This window comes from Stegostoma tigrinum, chromosome 13 (genome assembly GCF_030684315.1).
Source record: "Stegostoma tigrinum isolate sSteTig4 chromosome 13, sSteTig4.hap1, whole genome shotgun sequence".
Lineage (NCBI taxonomy): Eukaryota > Metazoa > Chordata > Chondrichthyes > Orectolobiformes > Stegostomatidae > Stegostoma > Stegostoma tigrinum.
In genome coordinates this window covers 30559278-30570269 of record NC_081366.1, presented here as the reverse complement: position 1 = coordinate 30570269, position 10992 = coordinate 30559278, and positions in this window count along the sequence as shown.

Below are 10992 nucleotides of genomic sequence, written 5' to 3'. Positions count from 1 at the left end.
ATCACAAAATCTGTTATTATGTTCTTGCGAATATTAACAAGACTTTAAAAGGTCTGTTAATCTTAAGAGTTTTGTATTAATTATAATACTTTTGAAGCTTTGTGATATAATGGTCACTTCTCTAAGCTTCACTCTGCTTATATTTAACATACAAAAACATATCGGAAAACTATCGTTTGATTTACACACACAAATCCTTGGAAACTGGTTTAATTGGCTATTTACTTGTGGAGTGATTGGCTATCCATTACAGCTGTGAATAATTAACAAGATATAAATGAATAGTGGAAGTCTCTCAAGAAAAAGCTTTGATATTAACCTTATCATTCTTCATAAGCAGCAAGTGGGTGGTAATAATGTAGCTATAACTGGATGATTCCACCCCATGTTTTCCTGTGCAGCTTTGAAATGTTTCCTGCACATTTTCCTGGGTACTGTAAATATACATTATACATATCTTCATACTATATGTATGTGAATACGTAAGAAATATTTATTGATGAAGACTATTCGACTCTCACTTGACTGTGGCACATCTGTACTGCTGAATGGAGACCATTTGATACTGATCAAAACATCAGTTTATTTTCTCAGAACTCCAAGGGCACTAAGGACAAGTGTTACATGTATGGGAGATTGTACCTTAGTCGATTTGTGATCATGTCGTCTTCATTCCCTACGCAATCCAAGCCAGCCTCCTCTCCCCTATCCACAATAGCAATGGACCATCATTGGCTTTGCTGGTTATTAAAGTAGAACGAGCGTGAAGCATTTTGGTTGTATCACTAATAATGCATCTTTTCTTGGTATATGGGATCACTGGCTAGGCCTGTACTTATGGTCCATCTCTATTTGCTACAGATTCATACAGACTGGAAACAGACCCTTTGGTCCAACTTGTCCATGCCAACCAAGTTTCCCAAATTAAACTCGTCCCACTTGACCGCATTTTGCCCAGATCCCTCCAAACCTTTCCTTTTCATAGACCTGTCCAAATAGATTTTAAATGTTGTCACTGTACCTGCATCTACCACTTCCTCTGGCAGTTCTCTTAGTGTGTGAATGATCCTCTGCATGAAAATGTTGTCCATCGGGTTCTTTTTTAAATCTTTCTCCCCTCACCTTAAAATTATGCCCTCTAGTTTTGAACTCCCCCCATCCTAGGGAAAAAGGCCTTTTGCTATTCACCTTATCTCGGCCCCTCATGATTTTATAAACCTCTACAAGGTCACCCCTCAAACTCATGCTCCAGTGAAAAAAGTTCCTGTGTTTCCAGTCTATCCAGCCTCTCCTTATAATTCAAACCCTCCAGCCCTGGCAACATCCTGGTGAATCTTTTCTGAACCCTCTCCAATTTAATAATATCATTCCCAAAGAAGGGTGAGCAGAACTGTATACAATACTCCAAAAGTGGCCTCACCAACCCCCGTACAACCTCGACCAGACATCCCAATTTTTTTATTCAATGGCAAGAGCAATAAAGGCAAGCATGCTAATGGCACCTTAGCCATTGTCTACCTGTGGCACAACTTTTCAAAGAACTAAGTAACCGAACCCCTAGGTCTCTCTGTTTGATAACACCACCCAGCCCTTTGAGAAGATGGTGCTGAGCTGCCTTCTTCAACCACTGATGCTCATTTCATGTAAATACCCCACAGTGCTGGTGGGTAGGAAGTTCCAGGATACAAAAATGAGAGTTCAAATCTCGCAGTTTCTGGTGAACTAAAATTCAATTAATTAAATAAAATCCAGGATGCTGATATGAGAAATGGTGGTCATAAAATTTACCTGTATATTGGTGCAAAATCACTAGCAGTTCCAGGATTTTGAGCCCATGAGGGAACGATGACGTGGTTCCAAGTCAGGATGATATGTGACTTGGAGAGGAACTTGCAGTTAGTGCTGTTCCAATGCATCTGCTACCTTGTATCCTTTAGGATTATTGTGGTCATGGGTTTGGAAGATACTGTCAAAAGTACTGTTTGGCAGGTACTATGTTGTTGCAATGCATCTTTCGATTGAACACTGCTAACACCATCTGCCGTCTGTGGATAAAATGAATGTCAAAGATGGTGGATGGGGTTCCAATCAACTAGGCTGCATTTTTCTGGATCCTGTTAAGCTTTTGAGGTATCTTAGCTTTTTAGGAACACTGCACTCATTTAAACAAATTAAGCATTCCATCACACTTCTGACTTGAGCCTTGTAGATAGTGAACAGGTTTTGTGAAATCAAGAGATCATTGCTAACCATGCAGTTCCCACCAGCAGACCTGGTGTTGTAGTCACAGTACATATATGGTGCAGCTCAGTTTCTAGGCAATGATCACCCCAGAATGTGGATAATGGACTACTCAATGGTAGTAATATCAGGGAATGTCAAGGGTAGATGGTTAGATTTTGTTCGGGTGGAGCTGGTCATTGCTTAGAACTTGTGTGCTCTGTATGTTAGTTACCTGAACATTGTCCAGATCATGCTGCATATGGACATGATTGCTCTAGTGTGTGAGGAGTTGCAATTTGTAGTGAACATTGCATGATCATCAGCAATTGTGCTCAATTCTGACCTTCTGAGTGAGGGAAGGTTATTAATGAAGATATTCAGGCCTAGGACACTATTCAGTGAACTAATGCCATCAGTACACACATTGCTGAGCTGACAGTGTCTGCACTGGTTTAGCCACATTTGTCAGAAGGATGACAGCAGTGTATTCAAAGATCTTCACCACAACAAACTGGCCACTGGGTGATGACCTCTTGGGTTTAAAGGACACCTGTAAACAAGATATGAAGTTGATAGACACTGACAACTGCGAGATAGTTTCCAATTGCTGAGAGAGCTGCAGGCTGATGGTTTAGAGGAGCATCGGAAAGGCAAGTAGAAACAAAAACCTCAGCTGACCAGAAGAAGATAGACCAAGTCTGAAGAAGGCTTCTTGCAGGAAAGAACTGTTAAACTGTTTTCCTGAGAAGGCAAATGAACTGGACTAGTTCTGCGAAGTTGGGGCTCTAGCGAGAAGTCAAGAGCAAATTTCAGTCAGAACTTGGAAAGAATTTATGTCAGTAAGCACCCAAGTGTTGCTTCAAAGCAGAAGCAGTGTACCTTGAATAGTTCTGTGCAGCAGAGAGTGGTAGTTGAAATATCTCAAAGAGTAATTGCTTTGTGTAATTGAGCAAGATTAGAAGCTGGAAAGAATCCAGGGGAAGTACTAGTTTAGTGAAGCTTGAAGTCTGAAAGGTTGGAGTTGTCTGTGAGTGAATACTTCAGTTCAGTTTCTAGATTCCATAGCAATGTCAGGTCAGGGCTGAAGGGTTGCACTGTTGCTCTAATCCCAAGACTCCATAAGTCACAACATGAAATAAATACTTTTTCTGGTTACCAATTTAACCAAAAAAATACCTTATTTATATTAGGTTTAATCAACAAGACGTCAACCAGATTTCTTAAGAGACAGTTAATAGTTTATCTAACAAAATGAAATCAATAAAGATGCAAATAATTAACATATACAGTGATCATGATACAAATGCTTATACCACTAAATATCCCCAAAATATATACTCTTTAAGAACAAAAAAAATTCTCTGCAGAGATTGGAATTTTGAAAAATAAAACATAACTTTGGTCATTTCTTACTCTTGAGCACAAAGGATTAGACTATTCTGGAGTTTACTGTTTTGGCATTCTGGCACATGTGCTCAAGTTACTAATTATGCAGTTTCCATAATCCCTTGTGAAGTTTTAATAAGATTCTGTGACTCACCACCACTAATGTTTGGGTGGGTGGTAATGTTGGGGTTGGGGGTGGGGTGACAGCGGAAAATTGCATAGATTTCTCAGCAACGTCTCAATTGCATTTTCTGTTCTGAGGGGTATTTTGACCATAGTTTGTTCTTTACTCACACTTGCCTCATTTTAACTTTGGGATGTTAGAATGTCTTAGCTTTGCAAAACCTAAACCTCTTTTGTCAATAATCTTTATGCGTTTAAGTAACAATAAACTAGCTATTCTTTTGAGTACAGGAATCTGGCTGACTTGTTACATCTTCAACTTGGTAAAATAAAATAAAATTTATCATGACCAATAAAGAAGTGGGACTAGAAAGGATCTCTGATCTTTGTCATAACAGGTCTTTATCGAAGGAAACATGTTGTCCTTACACAGTCTTGTCTACATAACTCCAGATTCACAACAATATGGTTGATTCTGATTGAACTGTAATCTAAAGTGCTGTCACCGTCCACTCCAAAGTAATCAAAAATGACAGTTCACCACCTGCTCAAGGGAAATTATGGATTGCAATTAATGCTGTACTTAATGGAGACAACATCCTATGAATGAACAAGAGAAAACAAAGACTTGAAATTATTGTGCTTTTCATGACCACAAAATATCTTGAGGTGACTTACGTTCTAAGGATGGCAGGCAAACTCCAAGAAACAAGATGTCAATAACCCTACTGTCCACAGTGGAGCTATCAAAAACATGTAAGATAGAAGATGCCTCATAATGGAAATGTGTTGTGAACAGAAATTTCAATGGCCTTTGAATTTAAAAGGCCGAAGTTGCCAAGTTGTCACTTCCTCCCCTGAACAATGCTTCAGGACCTTAGTGGGTGCAAGAAAAATCATTGTCTGGCACTATAGTGCTACCCCATCCTTCCCAACCAGGTCTGGCCACAAGGTGCTCTCCATACCCACCTCAGCTCCTCCCAGAATGAAAATGGCCAAAGGCTGCAATGTGCTGGAAGGCCAGCACACTGCTCTAAGGTATCAGTATTTGAACATTTCCACCTGTGCCTCTGCTTCTGACTGGAATTGAAAATTCTGCACACCGTATCTCAGTTGACAGTTGGTGAACTTCCTCCTGGATGAGTTATTAACCCCAGTTGTACATGTGCATTGGCTTCAGGCTAAGACCGGAAGAAAGTGAGTAAAAAGAAAAGGCTACTGTTTACTTGTAAAACACTGCTTTATTGATTGTATGCTGCCAATGATCTGACAAATGCCAAGTTATCAAACTCATTAATCAGCGATTTCTTTCTCTTTGTGTATAAGTCCCTCTCTGCACAGTCTCTCTTTGTACACGATGTTTCTGTCTCTTTCGAGGGTCTGTCTCTCTCTCTCTCTCTCTCAAGACTCTGAACTGCAATTTATGCTCCAATTGAGATCAAAAATTGGACAATTAGAGAACTTAGCAATTCCAAGTCAATATTAACAGCAATGGAGTTACACAAAGTACACAACTTCTGATACATCATATTGCTTTAAAGGTCGCTGACATGGAAAATGTACAAAAGATTAATAGGTCTGCAGTTTATACGATTCCTTTTGCACTAATGGAAAATACATTTCTTCTCTACAAAGGATTTATAAGTACTCTAATACAAGAAAATAAATATTGCAAAAAAAAGCCAAAAATAATTTAAAATAGCATTTCTTCTTTATATATATCATCTCCATATTCTCTTTATTAACAAATGGCACATCACTTTTCCTTGAAACAAAAGATACACTAGGCCCCCTGCTTGCCATAATTGTGTGACCTCTCCAAGAGCTCACACTGAATTTTAATATTTTACATACAGCGTAGACAGCAACTTAATTCGGACAACAGACAAGATTCCTTTCTTTTGCAGTTTCTGTATTGAGTACATATGATGGAAGAAACTACTCAGCAGGCAGTATGGTCTAGGGTTGGAATACAGTATCAGCAAACCGCGTATATGAATATATTGTTAACTGTTCAAGCACACTGAAACAAGCACTGGTAAAAGGCAGTGTGTTTAGTAAGGTCTGGAGTTCCTATGGTACATACTATTGCTACAGTCTAACAAAACCTGAATATGGAAAGCTTTTTTTAAAAATGTTGTTTATATCTCTGTTTATACTACATTACCGAATCTATATGCCCTTTACATTGATACAGCAAGCACAGGTAATCTACAGAGTCTGAATGTGACTCCTTTTGAGAAACTGGAACAGAATATCCATTCTGAAACATCTATTATTTCATCAGTTTCTTCAACTTGTTAGTATTGGTCATAACTGACCATTCAATAAGCTTGTGCAATGACTCCAAATCAATGATTGTGTGTGAAATATTTATACTAGTCTATGCATCCTACAACTGGAAATTTGTATGAATTACAACATTAGACAAATTGGCTACCCTTTCTTGATAAAGTTATTGTTGCTTTTTCCATATTTATTACATGGGTCTTAGAATTCATCAGTTGCAAGTTATTTTCCAGTAAAATGCAGTAATACCTTCATAATCCTGATCTGTCAGCACCATCTGCCATCAATGATGCATTGTGTGTGTCTGCACTCAGATTTATCAGTTCTAAAGTAAAATCCACAAATGATCTTGTATCTTAAAAGTAAAACAGTGCAATCTAAAAAGTTACAGATCAGGAATTACTTCAAGGTGAGGATTTAATCAAGAGTTGTCAGGTGAAAGTTGCACATGTTCAGCTTATTAACAACCTCCTGCACTAAGATAACCACCTAGATACTGACTGATCAAAGATGGAAATTAACAGGTATCACTGAATCAGATTCTGGTCTGTAATGCACTCCTTAACATGTCATTGATTGTAAAATAATTCATCTGTTCAGATCTGTTATGACATACGTCTGAGGCAAGCAGGATTAGTATTTCTGGACCGGAGGCAGTGTGCCATGATACCATCATTTTAACACACCACTGTACACATATAGCTGTTCTGATTCACTCAGTTAGATTATTGTTCAGAACTTGCTCCCAGAATTTGTCACTCTACACACAAACCACATAATGCCCCTGATTACAGCCCAATTTCTGACTCTCCATTTACGTTCTCGAATGTTCATCATTCAGTGCATTACATATGCTTATTAAATAAACGTCTGGCAAACATTGTATTTCCTCTGCCTACCTCAAAGATCTTGAGTAATAGCAGATGGCACCTACCTTTGAGCTGGATTGGACAAACACAGGGGACAGTTGAGCTGCTCTAAGTTTTTTGCTTTGTGCAAGTTTCTCCTCTGATCTAGCGTAACTTTAAATGCACAAATTCTATGCCAAAAGATCAGACACTGTAGTCTTTTTTTCTACCCTGCTTACAGCGTTTCTTTTCCCCACCCGCTTTGACCCAGGATCTCAACCTTGCCCACCAACAGGATAGGCCACACCCCCCCCAACCAATCTGACAGCCAACTAGTTCCAAAGCTGCTGCATAGTTCCCCCTTCACTATATGGTTCATGTGTTTAGTCGGACGAAGACTCTCCCTTCACAGGCAGAAAGTAATATACCTTTGGACCACAATACACATCGTTCATTGTTCTCTTTTAAAGTTTAAAGATTTGGGCTTTTAGTTACATACTGTCTATATGTTCATGAGCTCCACTACCAATTTTAGATTGGAGGCTGCATGAAAAAGGTGGTGAAGTATGCTGAGGGAGGGCATTACTCCTAAAGGTGTCACTACAGATATACATTGAATTATGTATTTCTCATCCTGGAAATCCAGATTGTTAACTTGGAACGTGTTCATTTCTTATGAGAACATTGTCTGCCTGTGACATCTAACAGTGAATGCATATTAATGGGTTTATAATAGAACATGGCTTTGCTACATATAAAAGCCACATTCAAAAGTTGTTTTGATTAACTTACAAAATACATTGTATTATTTGAAGGTTAGGAAGATCCTAAATGTTTATAAAGAGAACAATTTTAAAAAGTTAAGGTATTTACTCCCAAACTAGTCTACTATTTTGTCTTCAGTGATACCATTGTGATACCCAGAAGGCAGTGGAGGCCAAGTCTCTGGATACTTTCCAAGACAGAGATGGATAGAGTTCTTAAAGATAGAGGAATCAAGGGTTATGGGGATAAGGCAGGAACAGGATACTGATCGTGGATGATCAGCCATGATCATTATTAATTGGTGGTGCTGGCTCGAAGGGCCCAATGGCCTACTCTTGCACCTACTGTCTATTGTCATAAATTAGATTGTTGTCTCAAAGCCCATGGTAGGATTTTCAAAGACCTAAATCATTCATTAAATCTGGTTGCACACTATGTTTATCTTATCTTGACCAGAAATTAATAAAACATGAAACAATTTTTGACTAAATAAATTCTTCCAACATTATTCTCCCAGTCTCTGTATACATTTCATCAATTTTACTCCACATAGAGATATGGATTAATGACTTCTACACCGGATCTTTAAAGTTTTTTTTCTAGATGATTAACTCAAGGCCTTTTGTCTGCAAATCCATCGAAAGCTTTATACCTACCATGATAAATTGATGAAGATTTTATACAAGTTTTACTAATAAATACAATCTTTATCTTAAGAGGTAAGAATTATTCTGTTGAAGGTACAAAACAAATGAAAGATTAATGGAAAAAAATGTATTCAGAAGTCTTAAAATAAAACTGGAAGGAATCAATGGATACCATTTAACTCAGACAGAAACAGGCTGTTCTTGTTGTCTTATGGTTCTACTCTTGCAGGACTCCCTGGGCAAATAAATCTGTGGAAAAGGTATTGGGACAATTTGTGAAAAACCATTGTTGAGGGCTTGATAAACAATCTAACAGCTGGTACACACACACTCTGAGGAGTATAAATTAGCCTGTGATTTTACCACAAAACAATCACCATAATTTTTCATTCCACCAACTGTTTTCCTGGGTTTACAAGCACACGCTACGTAATCTCCAATGATAGTTTCAGATTGCAGCAGTTGGGAGAATGACTATTGCATGAGATAATGTGATTCAGACTGCAGCATGAATAACACTGAACAAGAAGAACAAGCCATATTTAATTTGGATTTCCCAGTAACTTTGTGGAGTATCAATAGGTTAGTTAGTAATTAGTTCAACTGTATGATAACCAGTTAAAGTGAGCCGTGTGCACTTTATAGGCTGAGACTGTACTCTAATACACTTGTTTCTAATGACAAGTATATAATGGATGGTTACTAATAAAAGCAAGAACCATTTAGGGTACATAATGCTATTAGAAGAGCACTGCACAATTCTACGGCTGCGACAAACACAGAAGTGCTCGCTATACAATTGAATATTTGGGGAAAAGGCCAATGGTCTTCCCCAAGGAGATGAATTGAGAATACCAGAGGGCCAGTCATGTGTAGATCATTTCCATGCATCCAGTGTGATGAACTCAGGATGACACCAGCAGAAACCAGGGAAGAGGTCATTTTCCTCTCAGGAATACAGGCAGTGTTTAGTGCAGAGAAACTAGACTCCTGAGGACCGATATTATATGCTTACAATAAAGTGACATTTACTTTTCTGATGGTTTAACCAAATGGCTTTTCTGAAAGAAATGCATCACATATGTTTTAAAGACACTACTGAGTTTGGGCCAACACAAATAAATACTCACTGATTTGTGACCTCAGTATATCCAAAATGATTCATTAGATGTGAATTGCTGAGGAACTGATAGATTACAAAGAGAATGGCAAACATTTTCTGTGCACTAAGCGAAGGCTCCCCCCAAACTTTTAATAAGGAATTCAATTTGAACACTTTCATTGTTGGAGTGACTTGAAGGGAACAAATATTTCCAATTACATTTTCCTTGAATTAGCACTTCTCTTTATAACAATGTGCTGAAGATTGAGTTTGCAGACCCAGGTTCATTGTATGTTCCATTCTTCTGAGACTGCCTCAAGTGGAAATGTAATGAAATAACACATCAAAATAAATCAGACATTCCAGTCCCTTGTTACATTTAATTGTTAGTGTGACAATAACAGAATTCCCTTCGTTTTTTTTGAGGTGTTCAGGGACTCCAGTCCATCCAGGAACCAAGAAATGCTAATCTTTGCAATTACCAGCAATAAATATGCCTCCGTCTAGTCATCATCAGGTCTCTCTGTAGTTATGCACGATTACAGACACGGTGCAGGAGAAGTAAGTCTTTTTTTCAAACCAACAATATGCGCTAAGTTCACTGACAATAGCGAAGGCCCTTTCCCCCCCCATTTTCTTCTCCCTGCTCTCCTGAAAAAAAAGTGAATAGTACTGGGGAATCAGCTACCAGAAGCCACACTATAACCAAATAGCCAATTCACATACGTGACCAGACAGTATCATGAGTACTATGGTAGTACGACAAGGGTAAGCTAAACTTCTGAGCTGTAATCTCACTCAATATTTAAACCATCAGACTCCAGTCAGAAATAACACAAGATATTTTTCTTCCTTTCTTTCTTGCTCAGGGACATTACAGGCCAATGGCATCTCATCTGTTACTATTCAGGATGAGATCAGCACAAACTTGGGATTCAAACCTGGAACTTTCCTAATCTCTGCCAAATCATATAGAAGGTTTACCACAAAACCCATTCAAAGACCTGTGAGACATACATGCTTAAGGGCACTGCTATCAAATTGTGCAAGATGCTGGTTTTGATGTAAACAGATTCTTACAATAGTCTTGGTATGGGTCAGCTGCTGGGGGAATCCAAAATTTTGTGTTGTATTTCTCAACTTTCATTTATTTGGTGTCATTTTAACGTGCGAATGTTCACGAGCTAAAAGACATGCATACGTGTCATATCAGTAAGATAGAGTGATAAATTTACCATGAAATATGAGTTGCCTTTTGGTGAAGTAATGCTATTGATACAGAAGAATGTTTGTGACATCACTGATGGCCTTAACAATGTCACATGACAGTTACACAGGAATCACCCTAAACTAAATGGAATGTCCAGGCAGCAGTAAAAGTGGGAGGATGAGGCTTCCTATAATTGACAGTCTTGGATTTTCCAGCCTGACTACACTTCTATTCACTTTGGCACATAATGAAGCAAAACACAGGTGCGGACTCCTCCGTTTTCCAAACAAGTAACCCTTAAAGAAAACAGATACCAATACATAATTTACACTGCCCTTCTAGACAAAGTTATTTATACCAGGAAAAGGAGCTGGTGGCTGTGAACACAATTATCCCAAT